This window comes from Mauremys reevesii, linkage group 2, assembly GCF_016161935.1.
Source record: "Mauremys reevesii isolate NIE-2019 linkage group 2, ASM1616193v1, whole genome shotgun sequence".
Taxonomy (NCBI): Eukaryota; Metazoa; Chordata; order Testudines; family Geoemydidae; genus Mauremys; species Mauremys reevesii.
In genome coordinates, this window is record NC_052624.1 from 238648529 (window position 1) to 238658692 (window position 10164).

The window sequence follows — 10164 nt, forward strand, 5'->3', positions numbered from 1 at the left end:
CAGCAAAAGCTGTGCAGGTTCCCCAGCAACAGTGGGAGATCCGGGTGTGTCTGCTAGTTGCCATGCTAGGCAGACTAAGTTTAGCAGGAGAGATGGAAGCCATGACTAGGGGAAATTGTGCTCCATGAAATGCTCACCACAACAGGAGCTCCATGAGAATAATGTCCACTGCCACCCACAACTGCAATGCAGATTCAATGCAAATTATGATTTGACCTGGGCATTGTTCCTGAAAGCTACAAAAGCAAAAATCATACATTCTCTAACACTGAACATCTTAACAAGCAAAAATCACATCATCCATGTTTGGAAATAAATCCTAGGACATGTTTGGAGGATATTACTGAAAACAAGATTGTAAATGCATATACTGGAAGTAATTTGGACACAAGTTACTGTTTCTATTTAATGGAAGAATGGAAAATACTGGAAAGATGAACTATTTTGTGAGTGAAGTTTTGGGTTGTGTCTCTTTTGTAGCTCATGTAGAAATGTGGAGTTTCCAATTTAATTTTTAAATAAAGTATTAAGTTATGTTTTGAGTTTGAAATGATATTATCTCCAATGTATTTCATCTAGAACAGAATGATATTAATCTGAAGCTGTCTTTTAAACTGCAAAACTGTTTGGAATTTCAGTACGAGATTGATTAGTTAAAAGAAAATACCAGAGAAAAATAACCCATAGAAGTCTTTAAAAGACCAGTGTTGGAGCTAAAATTTAATTCCCCATAGATGATATGATTTTCATTAAATCCATTATTATCTTAAAATAATAAAAGATGGAAAAGTATATCAGAGGTTGACAATTTTTTCCTGCTGTTTAATCATATATTAAACTATATTATTACTTGTATAGAACAAGCCTTTAGGCTTTGATCATTTTGTACTGTAGAAATTCTCTATACCAGTGGTTCCCAAACTTTAACAACCTGTGAACCCCTTTCACTAAAATGTCAAGTCTCGCGAACCCCCTCCTAAAAATGAATATTTCCAGGGATTTTCTCCTTTTCCTGAGTATAAATTATAAAAGCAGTGATCTTGGAAATATAAAATTTGTTTTTATGACATGCTTATTACACACTATTTATTATTAATTATTATTTATCATTACAGCATTTTTAATACATTATGAAAATGGGAACACTCTTCCAAGATTTCACTTTCATAGCTTGTATCACTTTGAATAAGCCTGTTATAAGACAAGGCTCCTATGTTTCAACAAGGAGTGTCAGATGTGAAACAGCATGAAGGTATTTAAGAAGCCAGCTCAAAAAGTTCTTCTTACACAAGCATTCAGGTCTTGAGCAGTCCAGGCAAACAACACACGTTACAACAAAGCTTAAACTTGTTCTTCAAAATAATTTAAAAAACAATACTAACTGCCTATTTAATTTTAAAAACAGCAAAAATATTCACCTCCCTTTCCATTTCTTATAAGGAGTCTTGAAGTTTAAATCTCCTCAATGTGATAGATATGCTTGCTTTGATCTGTGTAGCTCTTGGAAGTCCAGGGGCTCTGGGTTGCTGGCTCCAGGCTGCCCAGGGTCCCTAGGGACAGCTCTGTCTGCCATTAGGGAATTTTTTCCTGAGAACCCCCTCTAACATTTTGTGAACCCCAGTTTGGGAACCACTGCTCTATAGAATTGCCATATTGGACCGTTAAGATAGGGACAAAATCAGTTTTATTTACCTCACAAAATGTTCACATTCATATGATGCTAACTACACTTCATACACAACCTGTTATTTTTTAACCATCTCATTGGCATATGAACTATCTATTTTCCTGACATCTGGAGATCTCCACTATTTAAAGCTAGCTTTGTATATTTGTTCCTCCTTCATGCTTATTATTATGCTTTTGTACAACTCCCAGCACTATGAGCTACCTGGTGATGGGTTCTGTAATAAAAACAGCAACCCTTTGTCTGAGTTTATGATTTCACATTCTGTTCTTCTGCATTTGTCCCTCCTTTACCTGTGACAATAATGCATACAGAAAAAATATGCATTGATCAGTGAAGGAGCACAAATGAATACTTGGTACACAGAGTGGCTTCCAGACAAAAAAAGTCTTTTGACGGGTTTTGAGCTGGTATTGGAATATGTCTTTTACAGTGTAAATTAATGTGCAATTAGCATATCTCAGCATAGGAACAAACTGTAGATACCTTTCATGCAAAGGTCTCAAAGCTTACTGCATGCTTCACAAAAGTTCAGAATTATGAAAGGAAATTTTAAGAGCCACGGTTTGCTTTCTGATTTTTTTCACAGTTGGTTATCGCCAGGGCTTTCTGGAAAACAAGAATTCTTTTTTTTGTGAAAAATTTAAAGGTTTCAACATTTGTTTTTATTCTATAGCACAACAAAAACCAGGTTACTGGTTAGGGCTTTTAGTTGGGAAGACCCAGATTCAACATCCTGCTATGTTTGAGTCAGAAAAGTGATTTGAACCCGGGTTACCCCATGTTTGAAGTGACAGCCCTAACAGCTGTTCTACTGGTTGATCTGAAGTAGGGTGTTCTTTTCCTCACACTTGAAGAACTGGGATTTTCTGATGAAAACTTCCCAACCAGCCATAATTATCACAAACTTATCTACCACCGCTATATCTATATCTGGGGAGAGGGGAGGAGAATTAATCATTCAATAGCTATTCAAACTCAGCCTTCTGTCAGTGAATGGTGTTTAATCTAAAGATCCAACAATAAGAATATATCATGTATTTCATATGAGTTAACAAGTGAATAGAAGAAAGTCTTCTCATGTTCTGTGAAAACCATATATTTTGAGGTAGGAGTGTGGGCTGGCAGTCAAACCATCTTGACCTACGATCCCCTCCAAAGTAGTTTGGGCTTGTATGGGAGACCTCAGAAGCAAACTCAGATCTGAACTCAGGTTTCCAGTTATGAAAGATAAGTGCATAATTTGCCACCAAACCATCAATTTTGCTAGTCCTGTTCAGAAGCCAACTGTTTAACAGCAGCTGATATGATGGCAACATTGAAGAGGTCATTGTACACCCCTAGAAAGGCAAATAAATGTGCAGTAATGACAGGGGGGAAAGAAGCTCTTTTTCCTTTTTCCAAAGCTATAGAGCTGTTTTGTCACTCTCTGCCTAAAACAGATGATGATGATCAGAAGAGGGAGACAAGGATAAGGGAGAACTCATCTCTGTGTTCCTATTCTATGTTTGAATATCAATCCTGAGTGATAAATTATATCCAGATTAAATCTAATTATCCCCGTCATTTTGCTGATAGTCTTTACTTGTTTACTAAAAAGAACATGCAGAAGAAAGCACAGTAGATATAAGGGGAAAAAACCCCAGAGCTGCAGCAAGCTGTTTGACAGAGATTCAAACTCTAAGTTGTCTCTCTAAGGCTTGTTGGGAAGAAGCTTACAAACTCCCTGCCATTTGCCCATTAGGCTCAGCATGAAAAGCTAGTCTGAAAGCTGCCAATATTTTATGTTTACATTTGGAGACTGAGCTGTTTCATTGGAAAGTCAGTTTGGTCAGGGAAAACAAAGCATACTGTTAAGCTTACAACAATAACAATGTATCCATCTTTGTTCCCTTTGGAGATTTCAGCTTTGTATCTAATTATTCTCTCTTCATAGGTTCATGTAAATTTTTAAAGGAAAAAACACTGTAAAAGCCATATATATTTTAATAGAGTATTGTGTTTTTGTTCAAACTTACAGGGCTTTAACCATTTAGTATGCCATTGGTGAGTGACAGTGGACAGACTATTACCCCCACATGGTCTATGGATATACAGAGCATAATATCTTACATTGAAATAGTGAAATATTAATTGGAGCAGGGACTTAAATCTGGATCTCCCATATCCGAGGAGAGTGCTTTAACCACTAGGCTATATAGTCAATCTCTCTGTGTTCTAGGGAATATTTAATTATTTTTTCACAGTGGAACAGCTGCAACAAGAGACAGGGAGTGAAACCCACCCTAACCCCCGGGCTGTTAGCTATTCTGCAGTGTGCCTCTCTCTCATTCTTCTTTTTTTTTTCTTCCAAAAAGGGCTCAGTGTCATCCTAATGTGGAATGGGAAAAAAATTTGAAATCTCAAAGTTTTGCAGGACAAGAAAACTATTTCCTGCCCAGCACTACTTGGGTGCCTTAAGGCTGATTGACTTTAAATGAGACTTAGGCTCCTAAGTCACATAGTCACTTTTGAAATTTTTACTCTTGATCCAGGGTACTTTACCCATTGCTGAAATGCAACTCTCTCTGGTGAGAGAGATGATAGAAGTTGTTTCACTGAACACAGTAGTACTAGATGACCATTTTGGAACTGATAGGCAGTTCAATTCAAATGGGAATTTAGGTAAGCAGTATATTAATATTCAAGTAGATATTTCACCCGAGCACCTGGGGTTAAAACCTTTTGCAAAAAGTAAACCTCTTTTATCTTTGTCTGGCAATGACCTTGGTATCTAGCTGAATATACACATTGTAATGTCAGGGTGTGGTTCCAAGGCGGAGGTCCAAGTAGGAGCACGAGCACAGCTACAAGTGGGATTGAAAACATTACAGGCCGCAGGTTATAACCCACATGGGAAATAGGTGTCCATAACCTCACAATGGTGTCTAAGAGCACAAGTCTACCCAATATATTGTACAACATGAATTGCGGAATCAATGGAACTGACTGGAATACAGAGTTCTATATTTTAATGCCAGCACCTCTGAGCAATGACTGCTGAGACTGTATTTTGCAATCTGGCAAGATTAAGGCCACAGGGTTTATATGCAAATGATGATTGCTAATCTAGTTTTCCTCATTCTCCCTGAGTTCAACATTTCAGGACTGAGGTTATGAATGACAAAATAGATATGAAATGAGGAAAAGAGCTACATCATACTGTACATAATGGTGCTAATTCACAGGCTTAACGTTAGCTTCCAAAAAGAAATGATGAACCCATTTGGCACTATTGTGAATGCCAAAAGTATTTCTGAAGCAGTCCCATTCAGCATTAATTAACTATGATCATTATTTTAAAGTGTTCCCTGTCATTTCTTTCTGTACTAGTCATTTTTTCCTTGGTGTTATTTCATTTTCAGATGGCACATTCTGTATTTATTTCTCTTGCTAATTTGAATTTCTTATTCTAATTGGGTTAACACATTTTCTAACTGTTTTTAAAGGGAAAAACTAATTTAAATTGAGTTGTTATTAAATGAAAATATTTTCATTATACATTTACTTTGTAGTCACTGGAAATTATGCAAAGATAGCACAGTATCTTATTCTACAAACTGACCAGAATTCTGACCTTATAAGTGAAAGTTTTCAGAATTGTCACACACATCAATTAATAGTGATTAAGCAGCATATGCCCCTATTCTGGTCAGCAGTAAGATAAGCAGTAAGATAAGACTCAACCACTCCCCATGCCGTGCAGAAAATGTTTGTCAATATAGGAGGGTGATGGGGCACCCTCGCCCCACACTGGACTGGGAAGGGTTAACCCTACGTTGTGGGCTAAGGAAGCCATATCCCCTCAACTCTGCTGGGCATGCTCCAAATGCACCAATATAAAAGGGAGTAGTTCATCTCAGTTGGGGCTGGCTGCTGGAGAGGAAGGATGCATGCTGCTGGCTCCAACCAAGGAACTGTTGAAGCAAGAGGCTGTGCGAGCCGGTGTGGTGGTGTGGCCCCCCTTCCTGACTGAGGCTACTTGGCCACTGGGCCCTACTGCCCTGTGCATGGGGGCGAATCCAGGGACTGTGGCCACTGGGCCCTACTGCCCTGTGCATGGGGGCGAATCCAGGGACTGTGGCCACTGGGCCCTACTGCCCTGTGCATGGGGGTGAATCCAGGGACTGTGGCCACTGGGCCCTACTGCCCTGTGCATGGGGGCGAATCCAGGGACTGTGGCCACTGGGCCCTACTGCCCTGTGTGTGGGGGTGAATCCAGGGACTGTGACTACTGGGCCCTACTGCCCTGTGTGTGGGGGTGAATCCGGGGACTGTGGCCATGAGGCCCTACTGCCCTGCCAAGAGGGGGGGAATTTACTGAATCTGACCATTGGGCCATACTTCCCCACTAAGCAGGGCTAATACATTGATTTTGGCCATTTGACCTCATTGCCCTGCTAACAGAGGTGAGTATATTGACTCTGGTTATGGAGACGTAGATGGAGGTGATGCACAACTTGTGCCTACACCCTAAAGGAGTTGGGGTGCACTTGCCTCACACTGGATGGGGTCCCCCCAACCCTGTCACAAAGAACCACTGCTGAGTCAGGAAGTTTAGGTTCAGGATCATTACAGTGGAATCCTTCCTTGGGTGCAGAATGTGCTTTTGGATATTATTGCAGAGATCATATGGAACAGACTCTCTGGGCTTGTTTGAGAAGGCGAAGGGGCAGAGAAAGCTCCCAACCTACATTCCCCCCTTTTTTAATGGAAATCTTCCTGTGGATACCAATGTGTGGCATCCTGCACAATTGAGGTTGATTGGCATAAAGTCTTCATAAAATAATAGTCTTTAAAATTTGAAGCTGAGTCATTTAGAATTGGCTTTTTAATAGAGAAATACGTCTTAATTCAGCAAAAATTTGCTTAGGTGCTGTCTCAGTTCTGCCAAAACATTGAAGGTCTTGAAATTCAAATTCAGCTCCAGAACATAGTCTTTGTAACCATCGAGTATTCACCACCCCTTTTAAGGCTACTAGAAAAGCCTCCAGGGAGCACGACCCTTTTCCAGGGTTTTCTTGAAGAGTGTCTGAGGGACAGGGAATATGACCGGTAAGGGAGAGGAGATGGTCTTGTAAGGGCAGTTGGGAGTTTGTGAAGAAATTGGGATTGAGCTCCCTCTTGCCCTTATTACTGACACAACTGAAACTGTCATTCAGATTCTGGCAAGACCTGGAGGAAAGGGATGGGATAGTCAAGGAGCTCACAAATGCGGGAGATTGGCAGGGAGCAGGAAGAGCTGAGAGGTCTCTCCCAGAACATGTCTGCTTTCTTTGATGTGGTGGCAGTGTTTTTCAGGGAAAGAGATATGCATCAGCTCCCTCTGACCAACTCCAAAAGGACTGGAAAGAAAGATCATTGGCAGGGGAGAACATTTTTTGACCTAAACCTTTTTTCTTCAAAAAATGGATATTTGGTGACACTGAAACATTAAATGCATGTGTGTCAATTTCACCAAATTATTTTGGTAGGGAAAAAAAACAACCCAAAATTGAAATGCTTTGTTTGATATTTTCAAGATAAAATGTTGCAATGTTTTGATTTGAAAAGATTTTTAAGTTTCACTTTGAAATTTTAATTGTATTTTAAATAATCCAAAATATTTAAATGGTCAAAATAGAAATGAAACATTTCATTTGACCTGAAACAATTATTTTAATTTTAATTTTTCAGAATTGCCAGCAAATTGAAAAAAGCCATTACTTGCCCAGCTTTAAGTACAGTTTTTTCTTTTTGCTTCACTGCCAAAGATCCTTCTTCATAAAAGGCAAACCCAACAGCTGAGATCCAAACATTCCTAAATTTAGGAGGTTCAAAATACAGATTGTTGGTTGAGTCATTCTCTTGTGTTCTATTTTAATATCTTATTGATCCTTTGTTTTAATTCTGCATTTACTAAGTTAACTAATAGGCTTTTATAGAGAAAAATGTGCTTGTAGAATTATACCAGAAACTATCATTGTTCAGAGGCATCTGTTGCATTAAAATATAGAATATTGTAATGCAGTCAGCTCTACAATGCCTCTTAATATATAGCATGTTGTTCAACATATGGGGTAGACTTGGGATGTGATACAAGTCTCTTAATCACCATTTTGAGGTTTCTTTGAGATTCAGCTGGTTTCTATTTGCTGCCAGGAGAAAGGAACACGGCTTCTTTACATTAAATGCTGTGGTCAGATTATCTCTTTGCTGTTTTTAAGAAAAATAGGGTTGTATACAAGATTTCTGCCTTTTTGGTAGAACATATGTCAGATCAAGATGACACAAATGTGGGCGGAAACAATGTTTGCTACTCTTAAATAATTTTCAACTAAATTGTTTACCTTCCATTGCTGGCAATATATTTTCAGCCATTAAAGCAAATCCAAAGTCACTTAGACCCATTGTTTAGGGCTGAAAATGTAAAGCATATATAAAGTGAATGTTACTTATTATATACAAAAGGCCACTTTAATGCAATGTTAAAATAAATACATTTCAGTAGTAAGACTAGAAGTTCTACCTTAACTCTTCCTATAGTTCATATGAATTACAGTGGTTGTTAATTACACAATCACATATTTCTCAAATACAGTATCAGATACTTCTTTTTATGGTCCTAGGATTCTTGGATCCCGATATTTTACCAAGGAGAAGGTGAATCACTGTTCTATTATCCATGCAGAGAGAAATCACTTAAATCAATGCTACTGCACAGTAGTTTGGTTACAATCAGTTACACTAGATTTTTATTATGCTGAATGTCAACTTAAGACACCTTTCAACCATCACGTATGCTCAGTCTAAGAACACGTGATTCTATAGTGGTATAATAAAATATGATGAAATAAATGCTTTTGAAGAACTTTGTCAGATTATGCATGAAACCTAAAAGTGAAGTTGATACACTTCTGATGTAATCTCTACCAATGTAATCCATCTACTTTAATAAAATACCCTTTCTTCATCCTTCAGAATTTATTTGCCTGTTCTATCATGACAGAATCTTGAGCTATGCAAACAAGTTCCGCTCTTTCACTCTTTCTTTTATTGTAAAGTTCTGTTATTTAACATTTCTTTCAGACATGCTTTATGGCAGTTTGGCCATTCTGAAGCCCTGCTTTCCTTTTGTGACATTTATAGAATTTTTAATCTGGGCAAAAGTTCACCTATTTTCACCCGCATATTTACATAACTAGTTATGCAACCAGCTTCTCAAATCTTCCTCAAATTGAATCTTTTATATCATGGTATGTATCAGATTATAGTAACCCAAGGAAAAATGTTTGAAATACCCTTTCAACAAACTGCAGCTCTTATAGTAACCATAGAAACAAGACTAAAAAGTAGAAATAGCCTGAGAATTTGGTGTTCTCTATAATGGGAGTCAGTAGTATTAAACACAGGACATTAGACAAAACAGACACCTGCCCTATTTCATGTCACACAGTAACAACCAAGCTAATGGGTTATTTTGCAATATTATCTCCCTATCTTCATCTCTCTTAATCCATTTTCTTATTTAAATAAATTTCTTTCAGAAAGACATTTCTTACATTTTGATAACTAGAAAACAGCATTGCAAGACAGAATTTAAAATTACTGTCCTGATCCTTTAGTCTTTAAGCATGCACAACACCCATTTAATAGAGAGGAACAGATTTTCAGCCAATGAATTCAAGGATCTGGCAAGGAGAGTTTTGCCTGCACAAGGACTAAAGACTCCTGGGAAAGAACATTTTTTTTTAAGTGGAGTACTCTCTGGTAGGGTGGAACAATTTAAATCATTGATTTAAATCACTCGACTCTTAAAGTTTTTTATTTAAGTTAGGGTGAGGCTTTGTAAACTAATTTGAAAGTTTGTGCTACCTCAGATTAAAATTGATAATGAACTAAATTCTAAATACAGTGGGGTTGATGTATAGTGGGGTTTTGTTTTTGTTGTTTGGTGGGTTTTTTGTTTGTTTGTTTTTACATGCCACTATTGGTAGAATACCATATTTCAACTTTACAAAATTGATATACCAGGCAAAATACAGTGTATTGAAAATTAAGGCCTTGATATGGCAAACTATGAAGCAGGTATGTAATTTTACTAACCTGAATAGTCCCACTGATTTCAATGGTACTACTCAAGTTAAACATTTGCATGACATTTTATAAAAGCCATAAAATCTTTGTTACTTCAAAACAAAATTTCTTAACAATAAAAAGTTATTAGACTTTCAATATAGTAACTAACATAGTGAACAAAATTATACCCAGGGCAAAAATATTAAGGGCTGGTACTTTCCATTAGCACTGGAGTGACTTGCCATTTACCTCAAATAACAAATCTTTCTGTAGGAGTATAATGTGGACAAATCATTTCAGCATTTTTGACCTGTGGAGTTCAATATATTGGTAAATGGAGTTGGGTGCAAATATATCAAGGACTACTTGTTAGAGCTGGT